Source organism: Ixodes scapularis, unplaced genomic scaffold (genome assembly GCF_016920785.2).
Source record: "Ixodes scapularis isolate PalLabHiFi unplaced genomic scaffold, ASM1692078v2 PGA_scaffold0__279_contigs__length_252992795, whole genome shotgun sequence".
Classification (NCBI taxonomy): Eukaryota; Metazoa; Arthropoda; class Arachnida; order Ixodida; family Ixodidae; genus Ixodes; species Ixodes scapularis.
The window spans coordinates 409,297-421,834 of NW_024609835.1; the positions used below are offsets into that span (position 1 = coordinate 409,297).

The 12,538-nt window shown below is 45.7% G+C and overlaps 1 pseudogene; it reads right to left on the bottom strand.

The window, feature by feature from the left end:
- Positions 1-4,193: 4,193 nt before the first annotated feature.
- Positions 4,194-4,667, bottom strand: LOC120838221 (annotated as a pseudogene).
- Positions 4,668-12,538: the final 7,871 nt, after the last annotated feature.

Below are 12,538 nucleotides of genomic sequence, written 5' to 3' on the forward strand. Positions count from 1 at the left end.
GTCCCCCTACAAGATTATAGAAGATTAACCCGTCACTCAAAATTCGTACAAAAGCAGCCGCTTCGGTGGCTGGAACGACTAGGCCATCCTCTCGACGTCAGCCTCGCCGTAGCTTTGCTCGTCCCGAGACGACCTACGTCACGATTGCGCTGTATGTCACGTGGTCTCCGCTGGGCCTTCTCCGGGCGCTTGCCAGAGTAAGCCGTTTATAACGAAAAATACAGCCACCAGGCTCAAAATACAAACGTGCGATTGTCAGTTATGGGTATTGTGGATCACATTCAACCTATTTGAACACGACGGGAATATTTCAAATTTCGTTGAAGTATCTCTTTAAAGATGACCTACAGATGCAGCAACACTGGCCACCACGGAGCGCCGTAAATTCTGAGGAGGGCGCATGGGAAGCGGCGGCACCTTAGCTCGCAGTTGAAGGGTTGAAGCCAAAACGAGACCAACTGCAATGTCACGTGTCTAGATCGAAGGCACGCTTTGTGTTTCCATTGTAACTGTTTAGAACGAGTAATCAGACCCCTTAATTTATTTGTGGTGTGTAAGGAACAATAATTAAGACCCCTAAAATAAATACAAACATGGCGACATGAGGGAAGATGCATTGCCATCGACCAGAATCATTGGCTGTCATGGCAGGAAGAAGCGCGTTGTTCGCCCCATCCCGCGACATGGTGTAATGCTTTTGGTGCATATCTGTCTCCGAGACATGTTTATTACCGCGGAATTTGTCTCGACGGTCCTTTCTAGGTGTGTCCCCAAGCATTCCGACGCTTCGATAGCCGGCAATGCTGCGATCGTCTCCGGCGGTGATGCGTGTTTTCGAGGTCGACTACACGGTTATGCGTGCATGACCGAACCAAAACACGTTTTTTACAACCTCGCATGATTTTTCAACAATTATCCGTTACTCAACGTGTAAATTTATGGTAATTTATGTAAATAGCGTGTTTTTCACCCGAAATATTCACCAAATACACGGGACTTGCTAACAGTGTAGATAAAAGACATTATTTTTCATATTTTAGGTGCGAAGCTCCTTGAGGGCTAGCCATGTCCGTATGTCCGTCCGTCGTCCTGCGTGCCCCTGCTCGTGAGTTCAGCAGCGAGAGCGAAAAAAAAAAAAAAAAAAAATGAAAAAAAGATGAAAAAGAAAAAAAGAAAAAAGAAAACCACACATTCTCTTGACGTGAATGAAAACAGCACCATCAGCACTACCTATGACCAAAATCAGTATCAAGAAAAAGAAGAAAAAAAAAAAAGAGTAGGGGGTTCTGAGTTGCCATCCCATCTGTCTTCTTACAAAAAAAAAAAAGAAGAAAACCACACATTCTTCTACTGACATGAATGAAAACAGCGCCATCAGCACTACCTATGACCAAAATCAGGATCAAGAAAAAAAAAAAAAGTAGGGGGTTCTGAGTTGCCGAAAAAGAAGAAGTGCGATCGAAGCAACCTGTTCTTTCTACCATTCGGCAAGCTTTTCAGCATTTATACCCATTAGTGACAGTTAATCGGTATACCGCTACCGGCCGCTGTGGCGATGACATCTGTCATCAGCCCCACTGGCGCTGTACCGCAAGAACATGCCTCCTCAACAATTCTACGCACCTCCCAACCTGTGGTAATACCAGCCGCAGTATCCCATGACTCGGGTTCAAGCCTTGCCCAGACAAGTGACATACCTCCGAGAAAACGGCGCGCTGATGAATATCAAGAGGCACCTGCTCAAACTATGGAACATCAGCAGTCCATCACCGATGAGGAGGCACCTTTCACTGAGGTGATTTACAAGAAGACTCGCAAGGCTGGCCTTCCGGTGTTGTTCAAACTCAATGATCCATCCCAGTCGTTTTGGAAGGTCAACCCTAATAGGTTGGCGCAAGAAATCGTCGCAACATCCCAAGAGAAAGTCCTGTATCAACGCATTGACAAAAATGGAGGACTAACTGTCACTGTGGCGTCCGCCGAAGCAGCGAATAATTTGCTAAAACTAAACGCCCTCGCGGGAATCAAGGTGGATGTCGTTGTACCACAGTCGTACTCGAAAAATCTGGGGAAAATCTGGGGTGTGCTACTTGACTACAGCGATGATCAACCCGGTGAATACCTACGAGACGACGGAGTCATTTCTGCACAACGACAAATGAAGTTCACACGACGGGAAGATGGTCCCGTAACAAAACATCCACTGACAACAGTAATCCTTAAATTCCGTGAAGACCTACAACTACCTGCACGAATCAAACTAGGATTCCACAGTTTCCCCGTGCAAGAACACTGCGAGGCACCAACTCAATGTTACAACTGCCAACGATATGTCCACCTGGCTCGCGACTGCCGCAGCTCACGTCGCTGCAAGATCTGCGCAGGTCCTCATCACCACAAAGAATGCCCGACACCACGTGAACCCCAATGCGCAAACTGCGGCTCGCGCCATGTATCAACCTATGCTGGCTGTATACGAAAACAGGCGGCGCATGCTGCTAAGAAAAGTGAGCTTTTCTATGGCAAACCTACTCCACGGAAAGCTCCAGCTCCTAATCCGGATGTTATCAAGGCAAGTGACAGATTGACCACGCAAAATAAAGCATCACGGCCCACCTTTTCCGACGTTCTGCAAGGAATTCCAAGCGGCAGCAACACAGCACCAACAGATCACAAGACAAGACAAGGAACTTTCCATGTCATACCACCAAACTCAAAAGCAACTGCAGATACCGAAGAGGAAGCACCTTCCCATGTGGATAATCGACGCCGTACTAGTTCTAGAACCGCGCATCACATTGAGTCTGCCCATCCAGATCAAGAAAGCAGTGCAAAAGGCATCCTTCACATGTTCCTACCTCTCATGATGGAAGTCATAAAAGAAATTATCAAAGAATACCCGAAAATCGGTTCCAAATCATCCATCAAAGCTCTGTTCGGTATGGAAGCACTTCTCAACGGCATTCAATGACTCATCTAATTGAGGTATACGCCACTTTCTTTTTATTACAATGGAATGCACGTCACCTAATGCCAAAGCGCAGCGATTTCAAGGATTTTGTTAGTCGCTACAAACTCTCGGTTTTAGCAATCTGTGAAGGCCACGTATCCGAACAATTTCGCCTGCCTGATTACGTGCTATATCCCTCAAACGCTCAGCTCCGTTCCTCAAGAGTAATGTTAGGTATAAGATCGGATCTTTCATCAGTAGAAGTTGTGAGCGACATTGATAGTTCTGGAGAATGTGTTGCTTGTAAGGTACGCATTCGTGGCCTGGTACTTAATATTGTTTGCGTATATATACCACCAGAAAGCACAACAGACTTACAACGCCTAGAAGGTCTCGTTGCCTCTTTGGATGCACCTTACATACTGTGTGGAGACTTCAATGCACATAGTCCAACCTGGGGCAGCTCTCATACATCAAAGAGAGGATCAATGTTAGACTCAGTACTCATTTCAAACAACCTTTGCGTTCTAAACGACGGATCTCCGACATTCCTTAAAGGAGACGGATACACTAGTTGCTTGGACTTGACCATTTGCTCTGCAGGCTTGGTAGCTCAGGCCAATTGGTATACCGACTGCGACACCAGGGGAAGCGATCATCTACCTATCTATATAAGTCACAGAAAATTACATCCATTTGTGAAACATAGACATACAGTTTTAACTGACTGGTCCAAGTTTCGAGCACTGAACGCTGACTCAATGACAAATTTGAAGACACTAGATGACTTCGTTTCTGGGATAAAAATTAACCTTGAGAAATCATCACAAACGTTAAAAGTCCCTCAAGGACATCTAGGGGTAGATCCTGAGTACCAGAAATTGCGTGCTCAGCGCCGACAGGCGGAACGAAAAGCTCGAAGGAGCGGAATACTTGAAGATCAAATGAAAGCCAGACGAATTCAGACGAAAAGAAAACACGAGCTCGAATATTTGGGGAAACGCCGATGGAAGAGTCTTTGGGATTCAATATTACCGAACACCCCGAAAATGCAAGCATGGCGCATAGTTCGCTCATTAAAATCGCCGGTGTTACAACGCCAACCATTGCGCGCTCTGGCACTTCATCGAGGTGTTAGCGATATGAATATAGCAGAAGAATTTTGCAGAGCAGTGACGCAACACGTTTCTACAGCGATAGCAAACACGGATCAGAAAACCCCATCCCCGCGGCTATCAGCAGCTTACAACCATATCATGAATCTGCCATTTAACAAAAGTGAACTGAAATGGGCATTGAGAAAGCTCAGGCGAAACAGTGCCCCAGGACCTGATGGTATCACTCCGGCTGCACTAACGAATATCGGGAAACACGCAATGTCCTTTTTACTGGATATGTATAACCAATGCTGGGCTAGTGGTTGTATACCCCTTGTCTGGAAAGAAGCAATTTTAATGCCTGTTTTAAAACCTGGAAAATCCCCTCTAAGCATCTCATCTTTTCGTCCAGTGAGCCTCACCAGCGTGCTGATGAAGACGATGGAACATATGGTCTTACAGCGACTAAATTGGTGGTTAGATTCCAGTGGAATATTGCCGTTCCAAATGACCGGTTTTAGGCGGAATATGTCAGCTATGGATTCTGTACTCGACCTCGTGACCTGTGTAGAACACGAACGCAGCATTCACAAAATCACAGTAGCAGTGTTTCTAGACATTCAGCGGGCATTTGACACTTTTAGCCACTGCCATGTTATCGAACAGCTTCAGCGACTAGAAGTAGGTGACCACCTAGTGAACTGGATGAGTGATTTCCTCCATGATCGATCGGTGTACGCACGGACGCCCAACGGTTTTACATCAAAGCACTATGTTTCACAAGGAGTTCCTCAAGGAAGCGTATTAAGTCCCACATTATTTAACCTTGTATTGACAGAACTTCCTGGTCTATTACCAGATAATGTATCAATTTCCATGTAGGCTGACGACATATCTATTTGGTCATCAGATGCTAATCCCAGTGCAATTCACACTCGTCTCCAGACTTCACTTCTAATAATTGAACAATTTCTCATTGAACGAGGTATGTCGATCTCTACTGAGAAATCTGCGGTCCTTCCATTTACACGACGAAGACTCAATAACCTTGAACTCACGCTTGGAGGGAAACCTTGGCCTTTGGTGAAGGCTCATCGTTTCCTAAGGGTGTACATAGACCAAAACCTGTCTTGGACAGCTCATGTAAAATATTTAGAAAGTAAGATAGCGCCATACATCAATATCTCACGCTGCTGCTCTGGAACCAGATGGGGTGGCTCTTCGAAAGCACTTTTAACTCTCCATGAAGCACTCGTTACAAAGTCCCTTTCGTATTCACTTCCAGCATTATGTGGGCTCTCCGGGACTCTTGAAACGCGACTCAAACATCTGATAGCCCGCAGCCTCCGAATCTGCTTGCGAGTACCAAGAGCCGCAGCAAGCTCCTTGGTGGTTGCAGAAGCTCACGCCCTCACAATACCGATTCTACGTGAACGGGAAACTCTCCGACATTTCATTCGCCTTCTTACGCGACATCATGATCACCCACTCGTTGGAACTATCCGCCGTAGGACATTTTCCAGTGTACATAAGGTAATAATGGCTAATGCAGATATAATTCCCGCAAACTTCGCACTCCCATATGAACCTCCAGCTGCGCTTTGGACATTTTACTCTGCAGATATTTCTACATCAGTACCTGGAGTTGTGAAAAAATCGACTTTAAACCGAACCACGTTGAAGCAAATGACACTTTCAGTGCTTTCTGAAGCCCCAGATGACGTTACTGCGGTCTACACGGATGGGCCAACAAGCCATTTATCATCTACAGCAGTGTTTATAATTCCCTCTTTAAATATAGAAAAAAGCTTCTTACTTTCACACAAGACAAGCTCAACTAACACAGAACTATTTGCTATTTTGCAAGCGGTTCTCTACTTTACTCAGAAAACAAGTATTACCAGTTGGACTCTCTACACGGATTCAATGAGCGCACTGAACATGATAAAATACATATCACCAAGTTCATTTTTTGCCATTAATATTTGTTTCCACCTTTCGAGAGCTATTGAAACTGGACATAAAATTAATTTTCAATGGATCCCTGCATATTGTGACATTCAAGGAAATAAAGCGGCCGATGGGGCAGCCAAAAATGCCCACAATATAAATACCAAGACTGCAATTACTTTCACAAAAGGAGACACATTAAACCTGCTCAGAAGGACATCAAGGCAAAGATCCGAGGCTACTTGTTATAAAGACGCTCCTCAGAACTCCCACCTCGAACGGATTGACCCTAACTTAAAATTTTGGATGCCAAGACACATTTCAAGAGCTTCTGAAACATTGATACACAGACTTCGATTAGGTGTTCCTTTTGGACAACATTTCCTACATCGAATACGACAAGTTACCTCCCTTTGTGCCCCACATGTGACGAAATAGACGACGCAGAACACGTACTAATCAACTGCCGAAGGTACACAGATGAACGAGACCATCTTCGAGAACAAATGTTTACCATCGATAACCGCCCAATGTCCCTCACAACACTCCTTGGTCCATGGAACACTCGAAAAACCCAACAAACTGTGATCGGGTATCTTGTAGATTATCTGGAGGACACAAAATTAAGTGAGAACTATTGACAACAACAAATCTGATGTAGTGTACGCTCCTGGCATGCCTTCGCTGTGCTGCGGCCTATTTTTGAAAGGGACAAAACACCGTTCTGGAGGCTGCCGGTCCGAGGACCAGGTGGATACCTCCTCATAGTGAGGACGGTTGCTTAGTCCAAGGACGGTGCCTCCCACCAGGGATGGTCGGACGTATTGTGACGTCGGGTTTTCGATATTGTAAATATGTAAATGATTATTTTATTGCATATATATATATATATGTATGTACATAATCTTTTTCTCTTTTTTTTTTGTCAAATTTATATGCTGCTTATAATTTCAATCAATGGTCTGGAGTAGCCGGCGCTGATCCTGCAGCTCCTAAATTTTCCCCCTTTTAATGTTTTGTTTTAATAAAGATCTATTCTCTCTCTCTCTGAGTTGCCATCCCATCTGTCTTCTTACAAAAAGAAAAAGAAGAAAACCACACATTCTTTTACTGACATGAGTGAAAACGGCACCATCAGCACTACCTATGACCAAAATCAATATAAAGAGAAAGAAAAAGAAAAAAGAGTAGGGGGTTCTGAGTTGTCATCTCATCTGTCTTCTTACAAAAAGAAAAATAAGAAAACCACACATTCTCCTACTGACATGAATGAAAACGGCACCATGAGCACTACCTATGACCAAAATCAGTATCATCAGCACCACCCGAGCTTCGCCCCAACCAACATCGTCCACCACGTGGAGATGCGGTAATTTTTTTTTTTTATTTGTAGTAACTTAACATTTCGGGTGTGTTGGGTGCTGACACAATTTTGGGGCTTTCTGTGGTCGTCGGGTGCAATCACGAGGTCACTTCGTTACTGTTCATAGAACTCAACGTTGAGGCAATGTCTTTATAGAAAAAGACGTGTCTATCCCTTTGTTAATTGTTCCCATTCTGCTAAACTGTGGACTTCTGCTTCTTCATTCATTTTGGTGTCTGCAATTTTCAAATATTGTATAAAAAATCTCCGTTTGGCGTTCCCCACAGGGTCCCCAGAGTAGAGCCGCAAATACTAAATTTAAAAGCTTGATTGTATAATTTTTGAGTGGGTTTATCTCAGCATCTGTCAGTTTTTTTGGTAAACTTTTCTCCCGTGAGCCTCTCGGTGTTGCGCTGTTCTCCGGCGGAGAAACGTTCCCCGGAAATCCGAAGGGTGCAGAGAAAAGCTCACATTTACAAACCGTTTTAACATTATTTCTTCGCAGCTCTCGATATTTTATCGAACTCTGTTATATCAAAGTCATTTAAATGAACGCCATGTAATTGAACCCAAGAGACCTATTGCTAAATTACCCAAGCATCAAGGAGAATGCAGGGATTGGTGTTCCACGCGCCACACGCGCACGCCTTCCCCGTATAAAAGGTTCTAAGTAAATAACTAAAATAAAGCATTGATGAACGCGCGTGCAATATGCCATTTGTTTTAGAAAAGTTACTACTGCTGAGGCCAGCACGTGTGGCGCGTGCAACACCAATCGCTGCATTATCCTTGATGCTAGGGTCACGGCCATTCGATTAGGACTAGGGTAATATAGCAATAGGTCTATTTCATCGAAGCCGTTTCGTAGAACACCGTTTTTTCGAACATCATGGTTTATGGCCAGATCGTTTCTCGCTTTTCGTAAATAGTGTTTTTTTTTTTTTTTTTTTGCATTCGAAGGATAAAGATAATGTCACGAATGACAAATGATGAGGCGGTGAATAACTAAAAAAAATATTTAATGGGGCGAACAAAATAGAAGGTTGGCGTCGCAGACGCGTCGATGTCGGCGAAACAGCAGGATGGGGGTTGACTCCGGCTCTCCACGCGGAGCTGGTTACGTACACGCGTGGACTTCTGGAGCAACCGGCGTAGAAGGTTCGGCGTGTAGAACATTCTAACCTCGAATAAGCAACAGGGTTCTGGAATTCACCAGAACGCGACATTACACAAAACAATAAAAAAACGTGTATCCGCGGTCAGGCATCGAACCTCTTTTACTTGCGTAGAAGATAAGCACGGTAACCGTTAGGCCACAGGCGCGCAGCCAAGTTGGCTAGCTGCGCACGCGGTAATATTATGTTCTGTTTTCCTTTTGCTTTGTAGTAAACAATGACTTCATTCGGTTATGTGGCCTAAGACGAACTTGATACTTTTTGGGGGCCAGGAGTCGTCGGGTGCCGAGACGGGGGTCACATTGTTGCTTTTCGTGGTACACAACTTTGAGGCAATGTCCTGTCTCCATGTAAAAGTTTAAAAAAAAATGCGTTGCCCACTTTTTCATGTGTTCGCATTCTGCAAAACTGTAGATTCGTCTGCCTCTTCCCCATTTTTTTTAGAAAGTAAGCTGTTCTTCTGGGGCTGAACGAGAACACTTGGTTTTACAAATATACGAACACGCAAAAAGCGCGCGAGCGCTGAGCAAAGTGCGGACGTGAGTTCTAAATACAAACGCCGCAGTGCGAACAATAATAAAATATTTCCTAAATGAACTTTACTCAGCATTTGTCCATTTTGCAGTGGGCATTTCACTGGTGAGCTTCTCTCCGGTGAGCTTTTCTCCGCCGCCCGTTCTCCGGTGAGATTTTTTGCCCGCCGCTCGACACTAACAGCCGACCAAGGGCTCATCGCAGCCAAGACAGTGCAATCGACGAACACCATAATAAAATCTTGGTTTTAAAAGTGCACAAAAGACGAGGACAGAGTAAGAAACAAACGACGGATGAGCGCTCTGGACCTTCTCCTGGGATCTGCACAGACTGTGACTGCAGTGGTAGACGGAGTGCCAACCTTGGCCCTCCTCCAAGATGTCCTGCAGCCGCCGGACCTCTTGGCCCAAGCCATCCAGGAAGCGGGCCTTCCCCAGCTTCCGGCTAACCTTGGTGCGCCCTCCTGGCCTTCCCCGGACAGCGTGCCCTCTGACGCCGACTCCTCTTACGTGCCCTCATCGCCCCCTTCTGACGATGACGACTCTACAATTGAGAACTCTGCATCTAGTCCCTCTACGGACCAACCTTCTTCCGCCGAACCCGTGGACCTCCCAGAGGACGACAGCTTAGCTACGGCAGCTGACCGTATCCTGCGTTGGTTGGAACGCAACCAGCCACCCCAGGACCCCGACTCCTCAGATAACACTACCGACGATGACAGCCGCAGGCCGGCCTTCTTTGCGAGTGGACCCCCACATTGTCCGGTCCGCCCAAGTCTGTCAGTGCCTCAAGTCAACTGGGCGGCGGTGAGCGATATTTGTGGATGTCACCCACCCTTTAAGGGACACTGACACCCCCCAAATTTTTTTTTTTTTTTAATTTTTTGCCAGGCGCTTAATTATGGTGTCGGAGGACTACCCAATTAATATTTTGCAACAGAGTAGCGTATTTTTTTAATAAAGCCAAAAGACGCAACTGCTCGAAACCGAAACCGAAACTCGACGGAGGTCGGAGAAGTGGAGAGAAGAGAGCGAGTGGCGGAAGTCACGTGGCTACACCCGACCGTGTGTTTTTTTTTTCTCCTCTTTCTAGCAGACGACACGACATGCGGCGTGCGGGAACTGCTCGCCGTGCGATTCTTTTGCAGTTATGTATGTTCCGCTCGTTGTTCTGTACTCCAAGATGAGTTGTTTTGTATATTGAGGAGTCGGAGATGAGTAGTGAGTGCTCGTGGTGAATTTTGATCGGCTCCGAAAAGAATACACCCAAGATGTTGTGTGAAGAGCTGGCTCACATGTCCTGCGTCCGAAACAGAAGTGGCATTGTGCGACAGAGTTTCCGAAAGATCAACGGGATCGGGACCAATGGCTGGCTGCAATTCCTGTAGACCTTTTAGGGGCACCTCGGAAAGCGGACGCTACCTGATTTATATGCTCCTTGCATTTTGTAGAAAGTGATTACATTGAGTTCGCAGGTGTCAAAAAGGAAATCCCATACCATTTAATTCAGCGACGTGTCGTCCACAACATTTGTTTCTTATTTTTTTTTTTGTTTCTTCAGTGATAATTGTAAAAAAAGAAAAGAAATGTAGACATCAAAAAACATATGAAAAAAAAAAAAGTTTCACGGGGGATCGAATCCGATCCTGCGGCGTGTAAAGCGGACGTCTTTCCCACTAAGCTACTGGGGCTTTTTTTTTTTTTTCTTTATTTAAAAAACGTTTTTATTTACAGACTTAAAAGCTGGCCTTCTTGGCCATTGCCAAAGCCACACATGTATAGAAACCCACCCAATCAAATTTTCATAGGATCAGTTGAGCATTATACAATTTCTATTTATGAACTTGTCTCTTTTCACCATGTAGTTTTTTAAACGTGCTTGCATAACGGACCACTGCTCGAAGCCGGGCATGCACGTTTGCTCTAACAGGTTACTAGTGTAGAAAAAGCCTTCGACAAAATGGCTCCAAGCAGGCTTGCCTTTTTCTTCAACGAGCGTGTGATCCGTACGGGATCTCCAAATCGCATGCATCCCGAGCAGAAATAACACCCACTAAGCTAAGCTACTGGGGCACACGGAAAAATAGGGGATCTTTTTCCTTAGTAATAATTCAGCCGATAAACTGTAAGTTGGAAAGTTTCCTACCGATTTTCCTTTGGCAAAAGCACTCCCGGGTCGAAGTCGGGATGCACCCCGCATTGGCGACATTCTCACCTTGTAAAGAAATCGTACGCGTGCATATTCAACTCGAAGTAGACACGTCGTGCTTGACGCTTGCGCGAGCGATGTCTTCAGCCACGAGAAGGGAGCGACGGCTCGGCGACGTCTTCGTGCAAATCGGCTTGGTGGTCGGGCGTGTCGTACAGGATGAAGACCAATTCTTTTGACCAGTCCCAAATTTCTCTTTTAAAGGCAGACAAAATTCTCCGGTGCCGCGAACGACAGTTCTGAAATAAAGGTCCCACGCCCGTCGTCCGCTGCCATCGCGTCCCTGCGGGTCCCACGATACGCGAAACGACGCACGCACAGAATGCTTCCGGTTGTCTGTGAAACTTTTTTTTTCAATCAACGTATTTGCAGCTTTTTAGAAGCCACAAAAAATGGGTTTCATGTTTTTTTCTATTTTTGATATTGAGTGTGTGCCTTCAGTGACCCACAACTTTGATTAAATTTGGTGGTCGCATCGATACCTTAGAAAACGGCCCGTGACCGCGGAAAAGAGAGTGAGCGAGACTCGAACCGGCCAGTTCTTGATCGGCGGTTTTCGGGCGGAAAGAAACCGAATTTCGAGTCGCGAATTGTGTTCTGGGTAGTTGAGCTCTCATATGTCACGTACAACTAAAAACCTCGGCGAGCATAAATACCCTGTCAGTGTCCCTTTAACCCGGCCGAGCTCAACTTTTTTTCTACGGCAACCACTGTTTTTAATGCTCGACCCCTCCCGCCTTCCAGTTGCCCTTTGTGCAAGACGCGGTAGCTTCAATGCTCCAAGCTGGTATCATTGAAGAAACTCGTTGCGGCCCATTCCTGAATCCTATTCAGATTGTGCCTAAATCACAAGAGTTCTCCCGTTTTGTGCTGGACTGCAGCCACCTTACGTCCACCTTGCCTAGCCCCAAGTTCCGACTGCCGGCTTTGCCTACAGCCCTTGAAATGGCTCTCCTGCCACGGAACCCTTTCTTTACCAAAACGGATTTACAAGATGCAATTTACCATTTTGGTTTGGCACCCGCGGCTAGGCATCTTACCACTTTTCGCATCAACGGACGTTACTTTAGGTACCGTGTCCTACCCTTTGGGATTAGACCCGCTCCCTTCTTCATGCAGTCTCTAGCAACTGCGCTCGCCCGAGAGGCCCGTGCACGTGGACTTTGGTGTTGGGCACATTTAGACAACTTTTTATTCGCCCACCCTGAACCGTTATTCCTCGAACAACAAACAAGAACTTTTTGTGGCCAGCTTTTCCAAA